General features: G+C 35.0%; 1 long non-coding RNA gene across 1 annotated transcript; it reads right to left on the bottom strand.

The window, feature by feature from the left end:
• Nucleotides 1-7,059: 7,059 nt before the first annotated feature.
• On the bottom strand, nt 7,060-8,974 carry LOC144445962 (uncharacterized). The gene is made up of 3 exons (XR_013481937.1): nt 8,747-8,974; nt 7,945-8,029; nt 7,060-7,528 (listed from the first exon to the last, which is right to left on the bottom strand). It is a non-coding gene; the product is annotated as an uncharacterized LOC144445962 (long non-coding RNA).
• Nucleotides 8,975-12,998: the final 4,024 nt, after the last annotated feature.

The raw sequence follows: 12,998 nt of genomic DNA, 5'->3' as shown, positions 1-12,998 counted from the left end.
ATTAATCCCATCGTTGTAATGCAAAGTGTGACAGCTCATGAACGAACACAAATGGATAATTCGTATTAATCTGAAAATGGAGACTGTGTCTAAAATCTCTCATGAATCATCATTTGGTGACAATCAGTCATTCGAATATTTGCCATAAATATAGACCTTGGATTCCAGGGTTTCTGCCCCAATCATTGAATAGTCCTGTAACTTAGTCCTGTCTTTCTGCATTCGAACATATTCAATTTAAAATGGCCATTTGGATGAGGATTGGGTATTTATCTTGAATTTTGATTTTGTAAAACAATGTGACCATGGCTAAATGAATGTGAAATAACATATGCCAAGTCCTTATTTGTAACTCAATACATTGCAAACGATTAATAAATGTGTAAAATGTTTGTTATTGTATTTTCCATACAATAACAAACTTACGACACATTTTTAAAAGCTTTATGTATTGAGTTGCAGGCACAGACTTGCAATGTTATAAATTAAAAATCCCAAATAAACAACAAATACTCATCCATATGACCATTTTAAAAGTCCATGTATATGTGGTAAAAAATTTTACTCCATCGATTTGGATGCCTAGTATTTACGTCCACGGAACGCGCCATTCTCAGACTCGTTGCTGACGCCCCAAACGATAGGTACATTTGTTCATATTCTTTAAGAATATGGCATGTGACGATATTCAGGGAATACTGTTGACTGTCCAAATAATATCATGTTTAACTTGTCACAGATTGCTTCATCAACAGCACACAGTCTCCTTCCGCCATACATCTCTGTTTTATCTATAGAACGAGCTGCTTTTTACAGTTTTAATTACATGCTGAAATTTCTTATTACATATATTTTTTGCAAAACACAGCAAAATTATAGAAAAGGCCTTTCTTAGGAGGAAAACCAGGTTGTGCAGACCTAGCCAGTTATTTATAATTTATTTATTTGACCTTTAACTTGTTATTTTGCATTTATTTATTGAACCTAATGTGTTTTTCTTTAAGTTCACATTTAAAATTGACATATACGTCAATTTGGGTTGGGAGGTTTCATATTCACTTTCTTGCGAGATTGTACTATAGAGGTGTAATTTAATACATCATGTCACTATAATAAACCAATTACTTGCTTGCTTGCTTTCCTACCTACCTACTTACTTACTTACTTACTTACTTACTTACTTACTTACTTACTTACTTACTTACTTACTTACTTACTTACTTACTTACTTACTTACCTTACTTACTTACCTTACTTACCTTACTTACGTGCAATAGGTAGCTACAGTCTTCGGTGAAATGGAAGTGCTCCGTTCAGGTATAGAGAGTGTAGTAGAAAAATGGATATCTGTATTGTAAGCCAAAGTTATACACTGAAGACAATCGAATGTAAATCGATAACTTGCTACTGGCAGAAATCAATAGCGAACCAGTTATTCTGGCATAGCGTGCGAATAACACAATCAAATACATGTGTACTAATTTTAACTTAAAAGAGCCACATGGGTATTTATTGTAGTACTTAATTGATAAAAAAGTTTTACTGTGTTTTACTTGAAAGTATAATGTAAAACAACATATAAGGAGACCTTGTTTATTTAAAATTGTTTAGTTGCAATGTTTTGAATTAGTACAAAGATGAAATTACTCTATGTTCTTTCATATTGTTTTCAATTTTCTTTCAAGGCGTAACACTTAGTAGAGTTGTTTTGAATTTGATAATCCAAAATAAAATAAATTTCTCATTCACTGTTGATTTTGTTGTCGTTCAATAAAGGATGTATACGTTTGGAAATATGCATTTATTTTGAATGACTGTGAAGTAACTGATGACGATTCCGCGATAGTAAGGAAAAATGTCAATAGTTATTAATATTGCAGACTCCTTCACTTCTTAAGCTTGTCATTTAGGAGTGATTTTAAAATTGCTATTTCTGATTGTACGGTTATTCTCATATCCCCTAGTGACTTATAATTCAAAAGCAATCTCGTCGAGTCACGTTTCCTTTCGATGTAACAAGCCCCCCCCCCCATAACTAGCTTATGTTGATATTATCTCTGACGCTAAAATTTCTACCAATGTTTTAATGATATTCAAAGTTATTAACGACCTTTCGATTTCCAATTAATTCAACATCGGTTACTTAGGTTTCTATTCATTAGGTTAAATTGATTTCGTGTCAAAACAGCGTTTTTTTGTAATATATAAAAGATACCACGCCATGTGAATATAGATACTTAGTTATATGAATTTGAAATATTGTCTTTACAGAAGAGTGTGAAGCCTATAGCCCATTGATACACATTGTAACATGCGGCGATCTCATAATTAGAATGCAGGCCTAAAAGCGTCAACTAATCATCGGCTCTCGAAAGAAAGAAATTGGCTTTTCATCTTCATTTATGTCGGCTGTCAATTGCATGTATCTTCAATAACTAGCCAATTCATTGATGTATGCCGTTAATGATTTCCGTGTATGCAACTATTTCACGGAAGACGGGCTCGTCTAATTGAAGTCAGATAGGTTCTACGTGTACTTCTTCAGATGACACCATATTGGCATACGTTTAATTTCAAGAGTTTGGCAAACAAGCCATTTGGATTTCTGGTGAACGTCAAGGAAGGTTAAAGTATGTATTAGTGTTCACGTCGACTTAGTGAAATGTGATATTACGTCCTAAACCCCTGGTGATCCTATATGTGCAATGATGTGTGAATAATATAGAAAACTATGGATATGTGGATTATTTGCCATATGGTGGTATTTAATATGGTTGAAAGATAGTGGCAAGGTCAAGCTGCATTTTGAAACATGCATGTACGCTGTATGTATGTGTGTATGTATGTATGTATGTATGTATGTATGTATGTATGTATGTATGTATGTATAACATTTATTTGACAACATGCCATCTTCCTGTAAAACTATCTGGGCATTAAAGTCAACGTGTTTGTAATCTAGAAAGGTGTCTTGTAAGAATAACTCTGAAAACATATGCACAAAAATATATAATGACATTTTCATGTTACTTTAAATAATTCATCACCAATTCGGCCTTTACAGCTGGACTAGTTTATTGCAGAGGTCATGATAACTATTATGTTTTACGAGGATATTCAGTACGATCAAGCAACCAGACAATCAACACGTTAATAATGATTGCAACTCTACCCAAAGACAGTCAACTCCCTGTACATGTATGTAGTCCATCGAGATGTTGACAAACAAACAGAATCTTTCGTATTAAAGTTGGCTTTAGGGTATGTCAGTCATTCCTTCTCGCCATGTATCCCTTACATGGCAGGAAAAACATGTTCCTCTTTTCCTGTTTTTCTCCCTTCTTTTTCCTCAATTATTCCATGAACAATCGATTCCACATTTTTCGCGTTTTGAAAATGTTATAATTGATATCTAGAGTGCAGTGAATTAATTAGCACTGTAGTCAAAGAAGAGCAGCTCTGACGTCACAGAGAACACATTAAACATTCACGCTCTGATACGTGATTATATCGCAAATGTCAAGCGTTCTGTATATTATTTTTTTATTAGGGTGGGAAAATTAAATGTTATAGCAAACAATTCGCCAAAGTGTTGCCTTTGTTGGCTTTCTGAAGTGTGTTAATTGCAATTACTTCATAATTCGCTTCTTAGAGTAGATTTACTTGGGTTGATGCACGATGGAGACACATGTGAAGCATATCTTAATTTTTTTTAAATAGTAACAACCAATCTGCGTCTTTTGCCATATGTACAATTCATATGATTACTAAACAGTAAAATTATACATAGCACTCAATCGGGCATGACTCTTTAAAGTGGTTATGTTATGTTATATCATGTCATGTCATGTCATGTCATGTCATGTCATGTTATGTTATGTTATGGTATGTTATGTTATGTTATGTTATGTTATATCACATCACATCACATCACATCACATCACATTGCATCACATCTCATCACATCACATCGCAAAACATCAGAAAGCACGGCATCACAGAGCAAAGCATAATGTGATATATAAGTAAAGTAATGTAATATTATTGACATATTGACTATTCGCAAGGATAACCCTCGGGAAACATAGGAATCTGCAAAATTTTCCACCTTTTTTTGAAATAATTACCAGCTTTCTGCATTCCATATCTTTTCTCACACAAGGGTTGTAGCAATTTTGTCTCCTGAAAATTGTAACTGTAAAAGTTCTGAAGTTTCTCCCCTACTACTTCACTAACAAAAGGTAACACCATTTCTGTCTGCTGTGATAACATGCACGCATGCGCAAATGACGTCATCAATCATCAATATCTACTACAAGGATTTTCGCTTAATGAATATGAACCACAGGAATTCGGTAAAGCTGACGCCTCCAACTTGTCATTTTTATTATATATATAATACAGAGAGCGAGATAGAGAGAGAGAATGGGAGGGAGAGAGTGAGAGAGAGAGAGACTTAATTCAAAAGAATATTATTATTCTTTTGAATTAAGTCTATAATGCTCTTCTATTAATATTGAATCGAGCACTCTTCTCTCCAGTGAGACACTTATACTTATATGAATATATAATATAATGTATAATAATACTATAATATACAACACAACACAACACAACACAACACAACACAATACAATACAATACCACACCACACAATACAACACAATACAATACAATACAATACAATACAATACAATACAATACAATACAATACAATACAATACAATACAATACAATACAATACAATACAATACAATGATATGTGATGCCCCTCCAAGCAGTGAATGACATCAAAGGTGGACAGTTATCCTCCTATCGGATTTGGGGAATTGTGCTTAATACGTATTAAGCATGATATTATAATATTTTGATTGGGAACAATTTTTATATTCAATCCTTTATTTGAGTGAAATATTTGTAATCTCTTTCTAATTTTCAGGCAGCTTATTTTAGAAACTAATTGTCTGTATTCCATATGGTCCTTTCAGCAGTAATGTGTATGTGGCTTAGGTCAATATCTGCAAATTTGTATTGAAGCATGCAAGAATATTCTTCAAGATGTTAGAATGTTGTTAGGGTAAGCAGCCAAGGATGTTTTTGCAAAGCTGTCCATGAACCTACCCTTCGTGTAGCGTCTATGAGCTGTCAAACTGTTGATGTGTGAAAGTATGCAATTGTGTATTTTAAGCCGTTAAAATTTGTATATGTGTAAGTATGCAATGATGTTTGTATAAGCTGGCAAAATAATGTGAAGTGCAGGAATGTAAGGATGTTTTGTTAACTTTTAAAATGTCCATATGAATTAGTATGCAAGGAGGTTGTGTAAATGGTCGAACTGTTTATATTTCTTTTCATGATTGGTTAGATGGTTTAAAGTGTCCCATATCAGTTCCCGTCATGTCATCGGGATGGACAGTACAAGTAGCCAATGAGAGGATCGATGATGTCATCTTTTCAGTCAACTGGTCAGAGGTTACGCGCGTTTGTTCTTATATCCATTACTCCACGCCTAACTTCCTGTCTACATGGTCGAGCACTTCAATGGTCAATCGTACCCTCGGCGTCTATGGTTCGTGGCTTACGGGAGTTTTCGGCGTGGCTGAGCTTTTAAAATCAGGGTAAATATGGTACTCTTCTTTCTCAGTTTTAAATTTTGACTACATGCTGGATAAAAAAGAGCTGTCAATATAACTTTTTAAAGGATAAATTGTCAAACTGAACACCTCTCAACACAATGCTACTTGATTGGGACTCGAGACGACTACACTGTCACTAGTACACTGTCGATAGTCGTTCGTTCGTGCCTTTTTTGCTACATTTTATCTAAAACGAAAGTCGTCGCATTGCTCCGAACCGGAGCAATACTATAACCGATGTACTGATTATTTCGCAACATCAGAGCAAGTGCCAGATAGGCATTCACAGTTTCCTATCAGTACGGGTGTATTCAGTGCTACGGAGCGAGGCGACGACTAGCACAGGCAAATGTGTATATTATCTTTTATAACTGGCTAAAACACGTAAGGTTGTGAACTAAGGAATAACATTCTGTATAAACAAAAAACGTGTTAAAGGGTAAGATTTCAATTGATTGTAATTAATGTAATTTGTTCTAAATTGATCGAAATATTTTTGTTGAGAATATAAATTCAAATGTGGGTACTATTGTGACTTGGAAATACTAAGAATCAATATTTATGCTGATAAAACAGTGATATGGTATTTGGTGAAAATAAGTATTTTGTACCCATTGAAACGATATTTCCTTAACATGTATTAGTGTGAAGAAATACTAATCAGCACACTTATTTGGTTGATGTTCAGGGGTTTCTTGTTTGTTGGCCGTGACTGACAATTAGTAACAAATCACCTGATTTGTTCCATCACATCAAAACTTTAATTTTATCTCATATGCAAGACTTTGCACGCACACCTATATTTTTGTTTTGTTTGGAAACAGTTTCCACAATTGTCCCGTGATATTATTACTCAGAAGTGATTTAAATTGAAATCAATGTCTAATTTAAATTTCTGGTTCTCTCTTGTCAACAGATGAAAAATTGCACATTTGTACAAGATGAAAGTCTTCCTCTACATAAAGTCAAATGTGAAGATATTGACTGACATGCTGAAAACTATTTATAGCAGGACCCAGGACCATTGCAAACAAGTGAACTTCAATACATGTTACAAAGTGTAAACTGAAGCAGATGATATATTTTATGTATTTATATATTTTATTAGCCACATATATATATTACATATTCATTTTTATTTATTTTCTCCATGTTAAATAAAGTATTGAAAATACAACTGCAGAGAGTTGTTGTTATCTTTCACATTACATCATTTTACGTTTATCCAAAGCTTGACAGTTCATGGCCCCATGAAGTGTTTAACTTATAAATGAGCCATAAGAGTCTTCTCAAAAACGAGTCAAGTTTGAATGAATCATCAACCAGATACTACTTCAATAGAACAGATAAGCCAATCATTGAGGAACATGTTTGGTATGGTAATATCACAACTAAACTTTGTGGTACCTACATTGGTTGTCATTGTTACATGAAATAGATTGCACTAATCCTGGTATATGTTACAAGGACATAGTCAAGATCAACCTAGTAAATAGTCCAAGCTAGAAGTAGACAAAAAGAAGAGATTGAGTTTTGTGTTACAAACCACCAAATATGTACAGGAGTTTGATAATGTTCTTTCCTGGAGAAGATTTATGAAGTGAGTTGAAAAACAGACTGTCCTTTTGTAAATGTATCCATATGGGACTGTTGTGATCACAGCAACTTAAATTTTAGATTGAAGGTTTATTTCTACTATCTCAATAGTGAGAAGGTCATCGACTTCCTCGTACAATTCAATGTGTTTTTCTTTTTTCGCCTATTTTGTTTCAACAAGTTTCTTGTTTACTTCTAATCTGGATTCATCAATAGCAGTTAGATCATGAGGGTTGTCGACTTCCGGATGTAAATCCATCTATACACTTGTGGGACAGTCACAGAGAGCCTGATAGCTATAAAAACAAAAGAAAAGAAAAACATTTGTATGGATCATAATAAAATATAACCATGCATACACAGCAGATAAAATTAACTAGAATAAATTTATAGAAATAACTAAGATGATACACATTACAAAATGACATTACTCAAAGTAAAATTCTGTTAACTTTGGAACTCGGGCAAATCTGGTAACATAATGTGCTGGGTATGATGGTTATCAGAGCACTATCAACCATATCTGTTGTTGTTGTTGTTGTTGTTGTTGTTGCTGTTGTTGTTACTACTATCAAAATTATCACATCTTGGATTACATTTTGTTTTATGGCCTGGTTTCAAGTGCATGTTTACTATGTCAGATCATAAGCAAGTGACACAAAGTAATAATAAGATATTGCAGTACGTGATATCGGAAATATGTCTCACATACCCTCTTACACTAGTCTCAATTTTGATATCTCCTGGCTCGATTTGCTTTGGCTCTGTGGATGGTGCTAGTAAGACTGACGATGATGCTGTCGGACGAAAAAAAATTCATTAGTACTCTATAGACCAATATTGAAAGCAGCTGGCAAAAATTGACACAAATAATTTATCTGTAACAGTTACATTGTCATTACCTACCAAGTGTCAACATATGATTACATTTACGATTGTATACACATGCTTTGCATATGATGTACGTCTACGTCTACGCATCTAATCCATTTACTCACGCATATATCCGACGATCGATCGACAATGACCACACAACACAACGAAGCTTTCATCCACTATCACGCATGTAAATAAGGCTTACGTTACCGTGATTACGTTTTCAAGAAATTCGTTTTAGAACTCAGATAGCTATTCCCTCACCAAAACAAATCTACTCCAAGAAAGTCAACAGGCGCTAGGCTGACAGTGACAAACAACGTGTCACACATAGTACACAGTGTTGAATACGTGAACACTCTCGCTCTGATCACCGAGAATTTACACTGCTCCCGAAAAAACGCGCCCCATCGCGCCCCATTGTCCGACAAAAAATTATGACCCCTCGTTGTAAAGCTTGGAAAATCCTCTTTCAGACTGACCACAGCGATATATGCAAAGGAAAACCTCTAAAAAGACATTTAGTCTTACATATGTACCCATGAACTTAGCACGGACTATTGAGCAAAATCTGACCTCGCTGCCAGACAGATCAATAGGTCAAAAAGGGATGATAACTCGTACGAGCTCGTACTTACCGCTTTCAGCAGTTGCCATCTTTCTTCGTACGTCGTATATAGTGGCACGTGTGGCATGTTTACATCCGAAAACTACCGAATCTTTTAAACAAAGGGCGAAACTTCTGCCGACAAGTTCCGAAGACTTGGGGAAGAATGGCGGTGAGCCGTGCTCATGAATATTCATGATATTTCGTGACGCTGAAAGATTCCAGTTCACTGAATGGTCGAGCGTGTGGCAGTGAACTGTCCATCCCGATGACATGACGGGAACTGCATATGGTGTACATTATCATCAAGTTTGCATAATGATATTATCTTTTGTTTCTATTGACACATGACTCTATATTTGTAGAACGATAGTGTACATATAGTTGTTAGTGCATTCGTTTTGAGCAACAATACCACGAAGGCAATTGGCGCATATGGTAGCATCGTTCGTTCAGGATAAATGACATGTAATTTTTTATTATAAATGACCCTAATGTTGTTAAAAAATTCTACTAAAAGGTTATGTTGTGTTTATTAGAACGGATAAAACTTGTCTACTTGTTCACAACAATATAATCGGTGTACAATATGTTTAAGTGTGTTCGATATGAACAGAAGAGTTAGAAAAGCCACATTCACACAGTCACCGTTTTCTCCATATACTCTTTTAGTGAATCAAATGTTAACGGAATGCAAATACTACGCAGATTTGATCAGTTATTTCAGCAATGTCTAGATATACGTTGCCGAAACGTGTTAATCACTACCCACCGTAAATGACAATTTAGGTTTCCATCACAAGTTTTTTTGATGTCACAACCTGACCCAAAAAGCATTACAGAAGTCTTTTATGTATATCCAGCACATAAGAGAAACGCACTTAGCAATACCGTAGAATACAGAAAAAAATCGTCGGTTTTTCCATGAGATTAACGACCCTTTTGCTATATTCCTGTTTGATGGGAATATCCAGCGAAATGACAAGGGGATCATCTCCGCTCTCTAGTTGGGATGACATATGTTGCCTTATGACTTCAATTTGAAGTTATTAGTTTGTAATGTCTTGAGCGTATTAAAAGTATGACATATGGATCACAGTAGAATGTATCGAAAATACCATAATTTGGCTCTGTGTCGAACCTTTAATCCGTCATGACGTCAAATCATGAGAAATTCACCACAAACTGAACAGACAATCATATACATGCACACCACTTTCAGCAAATTCAACAACGATTCCCCAACACATGTTGTCTTGCATTCAAATCATATTTATGCCGACACAAATTGATGTCACATTTCTACAGAGGATGAAAGTTTTCATGATTTTACAGAAAATGTGAAAATAAATGATTACTGTTAAAATATGAAAGTATGTATGATTGAAGTAACGTTATTAATTTTATGCACGCACGAAACCACCGCCACCAGTTTGCAAATTAGATTAAATAAAATGTACGGGTAGGATGATTACTATTCACCTTATTGTAATATTGGACATTATTATCAATTCTACGTTCATCGCACCCTTGGGTTGTCACTTCAGAGCACCAAGGGATTTGGGAGAGTTAAACCAGCCAAAACCCAGAGTATGCTGAGTAAGTGGAGAAACATTTGATTTCGGGGTGGAGGTGGAGTTAGTGGGTATGTAAGCGACATTTTTCCATATGCAGAAGCAATGCAAATTGTTTTTCTCAGTTACCAATTTTGTAACGTGCGGTTCGTAACTATACCTACATAACAAATGGTTCACAGCTAACTTGTTCTGTGTAAGTAGCAATAAGTAACAGTTTATAATCAATGTTTCTGCTATTTAAATTCCATGTACACAAGAGAGAGTTGGAAAAAAAGTCCATGAGGAGCTGACTGATCTGACTGATCACACAAATATTGAAAATATAAGCGCCGTCTAAGGCCTTCAGAGAAAAAGAGAGAAGCGGATTCCCAAATCTGGATGATTTCAGCACATCGCAACGAATTTTATTTAGTTACTTGTAGTGTCATCACGGTTTGTTTATTTTTTGATTAATCACTTTGTTATTGGCAGTATAGTTCAATAACTTATATTTTGACGACACTTTTTTAATTAACTATGTAATGTTAATATAAACCTTTTCCCTGTATTATCTTGAAACAAATTGGATTTTGAGTTGTTACAATGCCGCGAGCAATGTGCCACTTCTTTTTTAGAAAATTTAATCAACCCATTGAAATTGCTGGTTATGACAATAACAGGCTTTGGGGCCATGGTTATAAGTATACACGCATCCAATTGTATTGACGGGATCAGCTTGCGTTGATTGCTGTTTTAATCCATATAACATTCACTCTCACATACTGCCTACATTACACTGCAATGTCAAGAAAGGACACAAAATGCCATGTTTGCATACTCTAAACAGCTTTTATGTATTAAGACTCACCTGGTGAACACATCCCAATTGTTCCAAGACTAAACATACACAGTAATCGTTACACACATCTCATCAAATAACAACACATGCCGAAATATTTTTTTTTTAAAGTTACTCGTGCGATAGCTACTGCGAAGTGTACTACAACTGGCGGAACAGCGCCGCTGCATCTGCTTGAATCAGTTGAACTATATATAAGAGGAGACTTCATGCAAATATAAAATATGACAACTAGATAACTGATACAAAAACAACAGCGGTTGCCTGTGATGTAGGTTAACGTAGCAATTTATCAGTTTGCTGCTGTATTTTGAATTAAACAAACACCTGTCACACTCGATATTTACATTTTATGAATTGTAGCATTCGTACCAGTAAACACGATAGGTTCCGGATCCCATGTTGTTTTTCTTTTGACACGTTATCGACACTAACTTCTGATATATCTTGCACGAACTTTCTCTTATCTCACATTTCCACAAGCAAGCTTAAGCAATGCACCGGATTTTATTCGGGGGTTGTAATTTCTCTTTCGTTAAATACTCAAGTGAACTGGCTAAGGGAGCCTTCAGTATTTACAAGGGGGGGGGGGCAGAGGAAATCACACATGGTCTGTTGAATAAAACATGACCCTGACCCCATTCTCCATTTGTAAAAAGCGACCCTCCCCTTTGTCCCATTTTGTAAAACATGACCCTCCCCATGACAATTGCATATACTGAACGTTAATCAATATTCACATTATATGTATACATACAAAATAAATGATTTTGACTCTGTATTAGAAAGCAATATTTGTACATATAAACAGTAAAAGACTGGCTAGTTACCTTTCTCTTATAGTCATACACAATCTAGTTAGTATCTAAAATGTGCTTTCCATGTTGTGCATACTCCGTACTGACCTGGTCTCTCGTAGAAGTTCCCTGATATCATTGTTATCGTCATAACCTTCACCTACAGTATTGCCACTTTAATCTGACTCACTGGTACTACTTGAGTCAGTACTTGTTTCACTGTCCGTGTTCTCTATGACATTCAAAACTAAATCGTCATCATCATCACTGCTACCATCACCATCATATTTTAACCAACATTCACGGACAGTGTGAATGATAAGGTGAGATGGTACACTCAACAATATGCATCGTTTTATTAAACAATTTTCCAACAATATATGTAGTTTTATTTTTTGTATTTTGGCATGTAAAGTACTCGTAAAAATAAATGTTGAGTGCTCATCTCACTTTTACATCTCAAAACACCCCTTACCAAAATCAAACGGTAATAAGTATGCTTAAAGTATACTTATTCTATACTTAAAGTATACTTTGGAATGTCAAGTACATTTCAAGTATACTTAAAATATTCTCAAGTATACTTGAAATATAAATTTACAATAATTGAATGTTCAATTTGGTCACAAAACTACGGATTGTAAAATGTGACCCTCCCCAAACATTGTAATGCAAATATGACCCTCCCCCAAGAACAGGTTTGTAAAATGTGACCCACCCCCGAATTCCTCCAGCCCTCCCCCTTGCAAATACTGGAAGCTCCCTAAACATACAGTCTATGAGCTGAATACACAATGTGGAATTGTTATATATCATACAATGTAGGTACACAGTGATGCTATACAGTTAGCCTGACAAGCGGTTTTAACACACGATTCGGCTGATAGATTTAGGTTTTAAAAAAAAAATATTTAAAAAACAAGACATTTCTAGCATATTGTTTGTGTTTAAGATTACAGCATTTTGCAGTAAATCATGTTTGTAGCTATCCAGCTCTATGGAACATATATTTCCTTTCACAAACAGTAACCCGTTTCTTTGAACATTTTAATCCGAACGACATTCCCGACG

Source organism: Glandiceps talaboti, chromosome 14 (genome assembly GCF_964340395.1).
Source record: "Glandiceps talaboti chromosome 14, keGlaTala1.1, whole genome shotgun sequence".
Classification (NCBI taxonomy): Eukaryota; Metazoa; Hemichordata; class Enteropneusta; family Spengelidae; genus Glandiceps; species Glandiceps talaboti.
This window is presented reverse-complemented; position numbering and strand designations above follow the sequence as displayed.